Source organism: Cryptomeria japonica, chromosome 5 (assembly GCF_030272615.1).
Source record: "Cryptomeria japonica chromosome 5, Sugi_1.0, whole genome shotgun sequence".
Taxonomy (NCBI): Eukaryota; Viridiplantae; Streptophyta; class Pinopsida; order Cupressales; family Cupressaceae; genus Cryptomeria; species Cryptomeria japonica.
In genome coordinates this window covers 346,163,707-346,177,085 of record NC_081409.1, presented here as the reverse complement: position 1 = coordinate 346,177,085, position 13,379 = coordinate 346,163,707, and positions in this window count along the sequence as shown.

The window sequence follows — 13,379 nt, the reverse complement described above, 5'->3', positions numbered from 1 at the left end:
CATTATTCATCAATTGGTATCAAAGCATCCTCCAGGTCCTTTGTGCTATAAGCTTAACTGCTTGAGGAAAAGATCTTATTCTAATGATGAAGAGGGAAGGTCCTTAGTTCAACAGAGTTAACTTTAAGATAAGGAGAGAATGAAGATATACATTAAAATCATGGGTGCTCAACACTAGAACTATGTTGAGAATACTTATGTTGTCCCTACTGATACTCTCACCAATGATCAAAGAAAAGAAATTCAGGAGAATGGGCAAGTCATGAAAGCTCTTATCAGCAGTTTATCTGATATTGAGTATATAGATGTTCAAGACAAAGACAATCCCAAAGATGTATGGGACACTTTGGAGTCTATCTATGGTGGTGATGAGCATGTGAAGCAAGCTAAGGAAGAGAGCCTTAGAGGAAAATTTGAAAACATGCAGATGGTTGAAGGAGATACCATTCAATAGTATGGGATAAGAATTAAAATTATTGTTGGAGACATCAAGAGTGCAGGAGGTACAATGGATTATTCCACCATTGTTAGAAAATTTTTGAGAACCTTATTACTGGTCTATGCAATAATGGTTGCCACTATTCAGGAGTTGAGATCTATTGACAAGACAAAGGTATCCCTTGATTCTATTATTGCTATGTTGACTGCATATGAGCTAAACAGTTATGATCGTAGTGTTCAAAAGACTGAATCAACCTTTAGAGCATTTGTTGCACTATCTAGAAAGGGAAAAGAAGCTAGTACCAGCTATGAACCTAGACAAAGCAGGGATATGGATGATGAGGAGATCTTGATGGAATTTGAAGCTCTTCTGGCCAAGAGACTTCCTAAGGGAACTGGAAAATACAAAGGTAAGCTCCCTTTGAAATATTTTTCTTGCTATAGGATAGGGCACATTGTTGTAAGCTGTCCCAATAGTGATAATAAGGACAAACTAGATAAGTTCAAAAAGTTCAAAGGAGGAAATAGGAGAAATTGTCTTGTTGTAGTTGATGAAGGTGCCACTAATGATGAATCAGAAGATGAAGAAAGTGAAGACATATTGTTTGTAGCCGTTAAGGAAGATGTATCAGACAAGAAGGCTCTTGTCTCCCACTATGATAATTCTAATGAGTGGATTATTGACAATAGTTGTTCTCACCACATGACTGGTGACGAGAGAAAGTTTTTGTCTCTGGAAGAGTATGATGGAGGTGTAGTCCGATTTGGTAATGATGTACCATGTATGGTAAAAGGAAAAGGGTTCATTTCTCTAAATGGAAAAAGAAGTGTTGATAATGTGTATTGGGTAGAAGGTCTCAGGCATTACCTTTTGAGTGTTGCCCTGCTAAATGATAAGGGACTCACTTTGGAATTCGAAGATGGAGTTTGCAAAATAGAAGGAAAGAGTGGTGAACTGATGGCCACTGGTATGCAGACCAAAGGTAACTTATTTCAGTTAAATACAAATATCAGTCAATGTCTAATGGCTAAGTTTGATGACAGTTAGATATGGCACAGGAGACTCTACCATGTAAATTTTTATAATATTGTGAAGGCCAGTAAGATCAAGGCAGTTAGAGGATTGTCTGTGTTGAACAAACAAAAGAATCCTTTGTGCAAAGAATGTCAACTGGGGAAAATGTCTTCCTCAACCTTGAAAGGTAAATCTTTCATAGTAGATAATTTACTTGATCTTGTACATACTGATTTGTGTGGTCCTATGAAAACTAGGAGTGTTCAGGGAGATAGGTACTTTATGATTCTTACTGATGACTACTCAAGAATGATGTGGGTCACATTCTTGAAAGAGAAGTCTAAAGCTTTTGGAAAGTTTAAAGCCTTTAGAGCACTAGTTGAAAAGGAAAGCGGTAAGAGGATTAAATGCCTTAGAACCAACCAAGGAGGAGAGTTTACTTCTAGACAATTCAATAAGTACTATGAAGAGAACAACATCAAGAGGCAATCGTTTGCCCCCTGAACTCTAGAGTAGAATGGCCTAGCAGAAAGGAATAACCAGACTATAGTTGAAGCTGCGAGAACGATGTTGATTCAAGGGAAGGTTGCTCACACTTTTTGGAGAGAAGCGGTGAGCACTACAGTATACACTATGAATCGGGTACTCATCAAGAAAGGTAAGGATAAAACTCCTTACAAGTATTGGGCTGGTAAGACTCTAGTAGTAATCTACTTTAGAGTGTTTGGTAGCAAGTTTTATATCAAGAGAAGTGAATACCATAGCAAGTTTGATGCAAAATGTGATGAGGGAATATTCCTATGGTATTCCACCAAGAACAAAGCTCTCAAGTGTTTTAACAATAGGACTCAGAGAATTGTTGAAAGTATCAATGTTAGAATTGATGAGACCACTAAGAAACCCGAGGAAACTGACAGTGAGCAAGCAATAGATGAACTAGTTGTAACCTTCTGGGAACCGGTTGCAAAACAACCAAGTACAAGTAACAATGCTCTTACACTAGTAGATGTTGATGTAGATGAAGATGAAAATGAGGATGAAGAGGAAAAGCAAGAGGAATCAGCCAAGATCATTCCTAGGTATGTAAAGCTGCATCATGATCCAAAGCAGATCATAGGGGATAAGGATGCAGGAATACTTACAAGAAGAAAGGTCAGAGAATATTCTTGCATGATTTCTGAATTTGAGCCCAAAACATTTATAGAGGCACACAAAGATGAAATTTGGATTAAGGCTATGGAAGAGGAACTTGACCAAATAAAAAAGAATGGTACATGGTCTTTGGTACCCAAACTTGAGCATAAAAATGTTATTGGCACCAAATGGGTTTTTAGAAATAAGCTGAATAAAGATGGCACAGTGGTAAGAAACAAAGAAAGATTGGTATGTAAGGGATATGCTCAAGAAGAAGGAGAAGACTATGGAGAAACCTTTTCTCTAGTAGCTAGATTAGAAGGAGTTGGAATGCCACTTGCATATGCAACCTTCAAGGGATTCAAAGTGTATCAGATGGTTGTGAAATCTGCATTCTTAAATGGAATACTTGAATAGGAAGTGTATATAGAGCAACCAGATGGATTTTCCCTATCAGAAGATAGTGATATGGTGTGTAGGCTACATAAAGCCTTGTATGGATTGAAACAAGGACCTAGAGCATGGTATGAACGTTTACACTCCCATCTTGTGAAGATTGGATTTAAAAGAACAAGGGAAGACAACAATATCTATATGAAGTCAGAAGGAGATCAGATTATGATCTGTGAAGTGTTTGTTGATGACATAAGTTTTGGTGGAAATGATAAGATGAGCCATGTGTTTGCAGATGAGATGAAGAAGGAATTTGAGATGTCACTAATCAGAGAGATTAATTTCTTCATTGGACTACAAATTCAAGAAATGAAAGATGGTATCTTTATCACTCAGTCCAAGTATGTCAAAGAGGTGTTGAAGACCTTTGGCATGGAAGATAGCAAACTGGTTAGTACACCAATGATGACCGGTTGTAAATTGTCAAAAGAAGATGACTCAACATTGGTCAATGAGAAGGAATACTAGCCAATGATTGGTAAGTTGCACTATGTAGTACACAACAGACCAGACATTGCACATGTAGTGGGCATTGTTGCACATTTCTAGAAAAGTCCATGAGAAAGCGGATTCTTAGATATCTGAAGGGAACTATAGATTATGGATTATGGTATCCATATAGTAATGATTTCAATCTCAAAGTGTTTACTGATGTCGATTGGGCTGGTAATGTGGATGACCAAAAGAGCACAACTAGTGGTGCATTATTTCTTGGTGGTATACCGGTCTCATGGATGAGCAAAAAGTAGAGTTGTATCTCTCAGTCCATAGCAGAAGCAGAATATGTAGGAGCATTTATGAACTGCACTCAGACAATTTGGATGAAGCATGTATTAAGTGGTTTCAAACTCCCTATATCTGAACCAGTGAGCATATTTTGTGACAACACAAGTGCAATTAATATTTCCAAAAACTTGGTATTGCATGCTAGAACCAAGCACTTCGAGCTAAAGTATCATTTCTTGAGGGAGAAAGTTCAGAACAAAGAGGTTGTATTGGAACATGTTTCAAGTAAAGAGCAGTTAGCAAATATTTTCACCAAGCCTCTACCGAAGGCTACATTTACCTATTTAAGAGGTGAATTAGGGGTGCTGCCCTTTCAAGAGGTGAACTAAAGGTATGTGCTTCACATTAGTCAGGTATTGCATTGTCAAATCTTTTCAGGATTGATGTGTTGAAGGATGCTACTCCTCAGGGGAGCAGCATAGTAAATCATGGATGTTTGTGCCTCCACTTTGGCATTATTGTTAAAGGGGGAGAAGATGTGAAGCAGAGAAGATATCTGTAGTGGAAGAAGATGTAGAGATATCTTTTTGTATTGCCATCAATGCCAAAGGGAGATATTGTTGGACCTTTTCTGATTCAATCAACTAATCAAAAATGGCCTTCTTGGTCTGAGCAAACTGGTCCAGAGCATGTTGGTTAGAGAATTGTTACAATGATTGAAATTCATTTGAAATATTCTTAGTCATCATTTTGAGCTTGCCGAATGGGCTTGCTCCCTTATCAATTTGGTATTCTGGGACTAACTGGTGCAAAATTGGAATGGAACGATCAATTATTTTCTTTTCCTTAGTCCCTTCCTTGATCATTTTCTGAGTTGCAATTGTCATGAGCTTGGTTGAACTCATCTCTACATGATAAGAAAGCTTGTGACAAAACTTTTAAAAAAGGAGAGTGGGTGCTCAAGTGGAATGCAAAGGACTACAACAAGGGCAAGCATAGAAATTTTGAAGCACTCTGGCTAGGACCATACATCATCATGGATAAAGGACAAGAAAATTCATACTTTTTACAAAACACTGATGGTAAAATTCAGGAGTTTCCAGTCCATGTATAGTATCTCAAGTGTTTCTTCTCTTAAGGAGCAGGGAGTATCTTTGTACTTTAGTAGTGTAGCTTTTATTTTTTGTTTTTCTTCATTTGCTTTTATTGGTTTGCTTTCTAGAGATTGCTGAGATCTTTCTATGTCCCTAAAAGCAACATAGATCCCCAGAAAGAGCCACTGTTAGCACATATTTTTGCAAAATATTTTATATGCTCTTTAATGATGCATTATATGTATATTTCTATCATAAGAACATTTACTACTGGGTTGTATGTGCAAGAGCTATGTTGCAGGATCAAAAAAATCCAACTATGACTTATTTTCTGAATGGACAAGTATCACTTGGGCATGTTAAGGGTTGGCACTGAGTGGGGACTACATGAAGAGGTTTCATTATGACAATATTTGGATCCTTATAAGAGTATTTTTTGCATATGATGGAGATTGGGCCTATGTGATGGAATCTGACATTTTATTAGCACATATGAAGTCTCCATGGAAGATTGGAAGCATCAACATTCATGAAGAGGAGCTTAATTTGCGTGATTTTCAAATTTGATTTATTGGCATAAGTTACCTCGACAAGACTACCTAGTCAAAACAATGAAAGAATCTATCAATGTAACCTAGGCTAACCACTCAAAAGGAAAGCTAGAAAGAAGTTCATAATGGAAGGTGACTCGATGCGCTAATCTGAGGAGATGACTTTATCAGAATGACCTTTGTCGAGGAGCAATCATGAAGAAGGGTTCATCGGCATAACATTCACTATTGGAGGCATGAGAGAAGTGTTATGCCGATAGCCAATGAGGCTATCAGTATAACTCACACCAATGAAGGAGAATGTAGAGTGGATACTTTGAAGTCATTGAGATATCGAAAAGTGTAAAAAATAGCTACCCTGATACCCGATAGAATGAATATCATGGCGGATGGAAATGAGGTTCCATCGGGATAGCCTACAACAAAAGAAGGGACTAGGAAAGTAACAAGGTGAATTCATCAAGATATCATTGGCTAATCAGAAACAAAAAAAATTTCCTACGTCGATACCTGATGAGGAAGCTAAGGTAGTTGCTAAGAAGGAGACCTCATTGGGGGAACATAGGTCGATAAGCTAGAATAACATAAAGATAGATGAGATGGAGCCTGATATCATTAGATCATTGGAGAAACATAATATAGGTTGTCTCGACACCCGATAAGCTTTGAAACATGATGAACAAGAAGGAGGATTCATTGGGATAGGTCAGGTTCAGCGAAATAAAAGAAAAATAGCTACACCAAAGCCTGATGGATTGATCAAGGAAACCGATTCCGATAAAAAAGATAGAAATTTGCATCATCATTGCATGTACAAATTGGAAATGCATGCAATATGGGTGGTACCAAATGATTGAATCATCAAGAGGAATTATGCCAATTAGCTATTGTAAAATCTGTTTCTAAACGGATCGGCCGACTATTATTAAATGCAGACAATGGGTAGGTGGTGCATGGGCACTTAGGCAATTTTGTTGTTATTGATTCCAGGAGATTGTAGTCATGTTGTTTTAGTTTTTAATAAAGTGAAGAGGTCTTTCAATAAGTTCTCAAATGTTTGTAAGGACCCTAAGAGTTACCGTTTGGCCAATTTTGGCATATGAGCTCTTAAGGGTGCCAGGTAGACCACTTAGTAAAATAAGTTATTAATGAGTTAGAATAGGTTGGCTTGTTATGGTTTAGGGGTGTTTAGGTGTTAGGATTCCCACAGATACTAAGAGTGGGGGGTGAATCAGTATCTAATCGGTGTAGAGAATTTCTTATCTTAAAACATGCAGAATATATTATAACAGCGTACCGGTATGTAAGAAATAATGCAATAAACAAAATTAAAAGCATCCACATGAAAAGTACACCATGACACAAGGATTTAATGAGGAAACTTGGTGTGGGAAAAACCTTGGTGGGATTTGTGACCCACAATATCCACTTACTAGACAATAAGAGAATATTACTTACAATAGGGGCCTGCACATGCAGAAAGGCCAACTGCCTAGAGCTCACTGCTCAAATGGGAAGTCTCACTGACTTACAATATGGATTATACAAATCTAGTATCTTGTACTACTTTACAATAGCATCTATAATGCCTGATTTAGTACTAGTTGCTGCTCTACTTCTTACATAAACCCTTTACCCTATATTTCGCATAATAGGTCTTCCTTAATATTTCACATACATCACTTCCTTCACTTTCTTCCTTACTTTCAAAATGTCTACAATGATCTATTTTATATATAAGAGTCATTTTACAACATGCCAAGTCGGCTTACAAAGTTTTTACAATAATAAACAAAATATAATATAACAAAATCCTGTCGGCCTCTATGTCGGTATACTTCCTTTCTCTGTGCAGGTGTCAGTGTCCTGAGTGCCAATGTAGAGTCTAATCGTTGATGTCGGTGCACTAACTTGCTGGTGTAATGCCTTGCCGGTGCCATAGGATTGTAAGCTTGCCGTCAATGACAAAACCTTCAATCACATACAATGTCTCATTGGAGTGTGCATATGCCAACAATCTCCCCCTTTGGCATTGATGGCAACACTCATGAGAAATTTCAAAAGTGTATCCAAAAATGTGAAGTTCAAAAATGTTACCAAAAATGTGTGTGCTCCCCCTAAGCATATGATTCCTGTGATGTTGAATTTTCTCATCCCACTACTCCCCCTTTGGCATCAATGACAATGGTTGTCAAGATGTCAGTAGAGTTTGTAGTTTCAACCTTGTAATTGGGTAGTTACAATTTGAAATAGATCCGCCAAAATCAAGTTTATACTCTCCATAAACTTTTTACTATCTCTGTTCTTTTAGTTGTACCGGTGAGATGTTGCAAAATCTCTGCTGGTGTTTTTTGTCCCTGTATTAGTGCCTCAGATACTTCCTTCCATAATGATGCTAAATAGTCCAATATTGGACTCATTTTTAATCTTAGATGCTTTTCCTTATTCACTATTCTCTCTTTTTCTCTTTCCAATTTAAGTAATTCTTCCTCAAAATTTGTTATCTTTTGTTCAAAAACTGATAATGTATCAGGTGAGTTAACAAAATTATCTGCAAGTTTATTGATTTCATCTTGTACCTTGCTCATCTTCTTATCTATATCTATAGTTAAAAGGTTTGTCTTACAGGTGTCTTTGTACAGAGTTTTGTACTCTTTTAATAAATTACACAGTTCCGATAGAAGTGTGTCAAAATCTCTAGTACACTTCTTTATCTGCTCATTAAAGAATCTTTGTTTTTCAATTTCTACTTTGTCCTTCAATGTCTCTTCCTATATTTTCTTAATGTTCTCTGTGATATATTTACACAAGGTATCAAGTTGTCCTAAGGAATATTTTTTGTCTATATTATAGTTATGAGCAATTATCTTCAAAATTGGTATGGTGTCATCAATTGCCTTATAAGCTTGTGAGTTGCAATCTGTTATGTTTTTAATTGAATCCAAGAGTACCTTAGTCACATTAGTTGATTTGTAGCCTGATGATGAACCAACATTCTGAGTACCGCCAGTGGAAGTAAGCAAGCTTGTATTGACCTCTGGTAGGTTTGTTTGTGTTTGCATTTCCTTAAGCAATGGTTTTTCTACCTTTCCAGTAGCCGGTGGCACTATTTCCTTACGAACTTGTTCTTGTTCTTGTTGTTGTTCCTATTTGGGAGCCTTTTTCTTTGTTTGTTTCTCTTTTTGTTGCATTGTCTTAGTCTGAGTCTAAGTTTCTACCTTTTTCTCTTTGTCATCTATTGGTTTCTCCTATGTGTTATCATTTTTCTCAGCTACCGGAGGCTCACTAGCCATGTCAGTCTTATCAGTTGTATCTTTGTCTACCACAATGTTGATCTTTTGAGTATCAACATCCACTGTGTATAAGACTTTAGGATTAGTATTGACATCCTCTACATCCATACTTTCAACTGTCGGTTGATCTTTTGTAGCTATTGTTTTTACTGGTGGAGTAATAAAAGGAGGTGAGGGTAAGTTGTCTTTAACCTTGATACTGGGTGGTCCACCAACTTTACCTTTACCCTTGTCTCTTTCTTTCTAATATACCTTGATAGGTTTGTGACTCATGTATTCTTCTTATTTTTCTTTTTCCACTAGGAAAATTTCCCATGCATTTTCTGTCTCCTTAGTCACCTCATTAACTCTTCCAACCATTAAAGCAATGTGTCGGTGTGTAGTAGAAAATACTGACCAGTTGGCTTCAACAATTAAGTCACCAATTTCTTTGGGTGACTTCACTAGATATACAACAAGTAGCTTTTCTATCTTTATTTTCTTGTCAAGTTCTACTATTGCTTGTCTTCTTGCTTCAAGCCTTTTAAATAGTTCATCTGGTACTTCATTTACTACTTCCATCAAAAATTTCTTATGCATATCCATATGCAATATAACACTATTTTCTACTTGTTCTTTTTCATCAGCTATCAGAGTGTCATATAGTTTCTCTATATTCTTCAGCTTCCCTTCCTCTGTAATTTCATTCAATAGTATGTCAAGAGGGGCCAAGTCCTTATTTATCCTCTTCTTTTTCTTGGGTGTCAGTTTCTTCTTCTTTGGTGTAGCCTTTCTTACCAGAGATCTCACTGCTTGTTGTTTTTGTCTTGTCCTCCTAGGAGAGGGTGTAGTTGCCGGTGAGGGATCTCTTTTTCTTACAACTCTTTTGAAAGTTGTAGGCATGTCATTCTCTGAAGATGTGCCTACCGGTGATAGGTGAGTTTTAGGTTGTGGAGCTGCTAACTCATCCTTTGTTATACCGGTTTGTTCCATTACTCTATCCTTGATCTCCTTTGCTTTCCTAGAACCTTTCCTTACAACTGCCTCAACCTTTTTCACTCTTTTCTTTGATTATATTTGGCTTTCAATAGTTTTTGCACTACCAAATATTTCTTCCTTAGGTTCTTTAGGGGCTTCCAGAAGTGCTTTAGCATATGTTTCAATTATATGATCATCTGTTTCGTAGCCCATCTTTGTTACCCAAATAGTCCTAGGGATGATTGCTTCCATCCAGATCTCATCCTTCTTGATTACAAAGCATATTTCATCCTTATATTTGTCAACAATCTTTTGTGATAACCTAATTCTTTTCTTCATTTTGGCCTTTAGTGCTTGAAAGAAATCATGGATATTGTTTTCCTTATCTTCTCCCATATTGTTGAATAATTCTATTAATTGTTTACCTACCGGTATATCATATCCAAGTTCTTTGTAGCCTATACCCAGAACCTATTTGGTTATATGTAGCATCAGACATACTAAAAGATTTCCAAATTTAAAAGTTCCTTTCTTGTCCTTCTTAATCTTGCCTAAGTTGTCAATTAATTCATCCTTCAACCACTCACATACATCAATCTCTGCATTATCCGTGATCATATCATAAGCACTATTAATGCATAAACTTGAAATTGAATTAAGTCTATTTGTATGAGTAGCTTTATATCCTAATATCATGTTGATAAATCTCACATTAATATATGTTACATCATTTACTCTTAAGGACCTTCTGTCAGATGTGGCACCGGTTAACTGAGTAACTAGGTCATTGGAAACCTTCTTAGTTTTGTCTGGCCTTTTACCGGTGGTTGGTAACCCTGTGACAACTTTCATAGCTTCCTTAGTGATTTTGTGAATTGCATCTAACCAGAAAAATTCACCATGTACCCTGCTTAAGACTATCCTAATCACATCCTTGGGAAATTCAGGAATGCTAAGGATCTTTGTAAATCCTAGGGTTTCAATGATCTTGTGTTCATCTTTTACATTGCCGGATTCATCACATATGATAGTTTTAAACATGGTTTTAATCTCTTCATCTCCTAGTTCCTCAATGTTACAATGAATGTAAATTCTGGGGTCTTCAGCATAAACAACTCCCTTAGGAATTTGAGAAAAAGCACCTAAGGTATCATCTTTCTTTGCTATCTTAGGAACTAATTGAAATATGGGCCTAGGTCTTTTTATAACTTTGACAATAGTAGGGTTTGCTATATATTCAATTGTAGAGGTGGATGCCATGATAAAATACCTTTTACTACCTTTAGGATGGATGATTTCTTGAAGTGTTCTTGCCTCTTGCTCGAAATGCTTTAGGTCAGAATCTTCGCGCTCTTCATAGGTTTGAAATCTCGGTGAAATGAAATGGAGCCAAACCCTCAAATTTATAGTGTCTTTTCACCATCTACCACATTAAATGCATGTCGGTTAAGTATTCACTTAACATTTTTTTCCGGTAATAAGTAATTTCCAACTTCTCATCTCTAACCGAGGGAATAATAGCACATGTATCATTAGATTTCCAAACCCTCAAGGAAACTTTCTTCAATTAGATGAAGAACTTCCTACCAGTGGAGCATTTCTTTGTCCTACTGGTGAAGCATCACTCTATCCTACCAGTGAAGCATTGATTGGTTCTACTAGTGGAGGAGTATTCCTAATATTTAGATCAGCTTTTCTAATCCGTTGTTTTGAGAATTTTTTCTTAACCTCTTCAACCTTTTCTTTACCTTTCAAGCTAGAACTTTTGTTGTCTACCGGTGATCCTTTACTTCTATAGAATTTTGCAATATGCCCAATCTTGTTACATGAATAATAAGTTACATTATTCTTCTAAATAGCTTTCCCATAACCTATGTCAGTTTGTGTTCTGCATTGATTGGATAAATGTCCAAGTCTTCCACAAACATAACATTTCACATTCATTCTGCAATTTTTAGAGTTGTGACCAACTTTGTTGCATTTTGAATATTGATCGGTGGGTGTGTTAATATTCTAATAATTTCTATATCTACATTCATTTTCTCTATGACCATACTTTTTACAGTTAAAGCATTTTCCATTGAATTTATAAGCATTAGGTTGTCTTACCGATTTGCTGTGATTCTAAGTATTTGCACTACTGGAGCTTTCACCAACTTCAAAGCCAATTCCAGAAGTGTCACCTTTAGGTTTTTGACTCTTCAGCAAGGTGCCAAGTTCCTCTGAGCTTTTCTTTAATTTTTCTTTATGTTGATTTGAAGTTTCTAGTTCTCTTTATAAGACCTCTTTCTATCTCATCAGTTCATTGGAGTCATTCTGAGTGTGCATCAGATCTGTCTTCAACATGTCATTTTCATAGCTAAGTCTTGTGTTCTCATTTGCTACATCACTTAGTTTTCTTGTCAATTCTTCTTCATTCTTCTTCCTATCCTCAATATCTTTACAAAATCTCATAGTCATATCCTGCATCTCATTCTTTGTTGTCATGTTTTCTAGTTTCAGCTTTCTTATCTGATCATTAAGTGATTCCTTTTCATCATTCTCATTTTGCATCTTTTCACAAAGTTCCCTTCTCTTATTTCTTGCAACAATAAGATTCCCTTGAAGTGCCTGAATGATATCCTAAGCTTCCCTTAAATCATATTCTAGTTTGATATTTTTCAATTTCTCTACATCATAGTCTGAAAGAGCTCCTTCAAGTTGCTTCATCAGATTTTCCATCTTTACCAGTGTCAAGATCTTCCTCAAGCTGTTAGGCTTATGAAAATAGAGGACCAAGCTTTGATACCAATTTTTAGGATTCCCATAGATACTGAGAGGGGGGGGGGGGTGAATCAGTATCTAACCGGTGTAGAGAATTTCTTATCTTAAAACATGTAGAATATATTATAACAGTGTACCGGTATGCAAGAAATAATGCAATAAACAGAATTAAAAACATCCACATGAAAAGTAAACCATGACACAAGGATTTAATGAGGAAACCCGGTGTGGGAAAAACCTCGGTGGGATTTGTGACCCACAATATCCACTTACTGGCCAATAAGAGAATATTACTTACAATAGGGACTTGCACATGCGGGAAGACCAACTGCCTAGAGCTCAATGCTCAAATGGGAAGTCTCACTGACTTACAATGTGGATTATACAAATCCAGTATGTTGTACTATTTTACAATAGCATCTATAATGCCCGATTCAGTACCAGTTGTTGCTCTGCTTCTTACATAAACCCTTTACCCTATATTTCACATAATAGGTCTTCCTTAATATTTTGCATACATCACTTCCTTCACTTTCTTCCTTACTTTCAAAATGTCGACAATGATCTCTTTTATATATATGAGTCATTTTACAACATGCCAAGTAGGCTTACAAAGTATTTACAATAATAAACAAAATATAATATAACAAAATCCTGTCGGCCTCTATGCTGGTATACTTCCTTTCTCTGTGTTGGTGTCGGTGTCCTGAGTGCCAGTGTAGAGTCTAATTGTTGATTTCGGTGCACTAACTTGCCAGTGTAATGCCTTGATGGTGCCATAGGATTGTAAGGTTGCCATCAATGACAAAACCTTCAATCACATACAATGTCTCATTGGAGTGTGCAAATGCCAACATTAGGGTCATTTGAATCATTTGGAAGTGACCTAGGTTGGATTTGAGAAAATTTGCTCACCTATGTTCATTTGAATCATTTAGAAGTGACCTAGGTT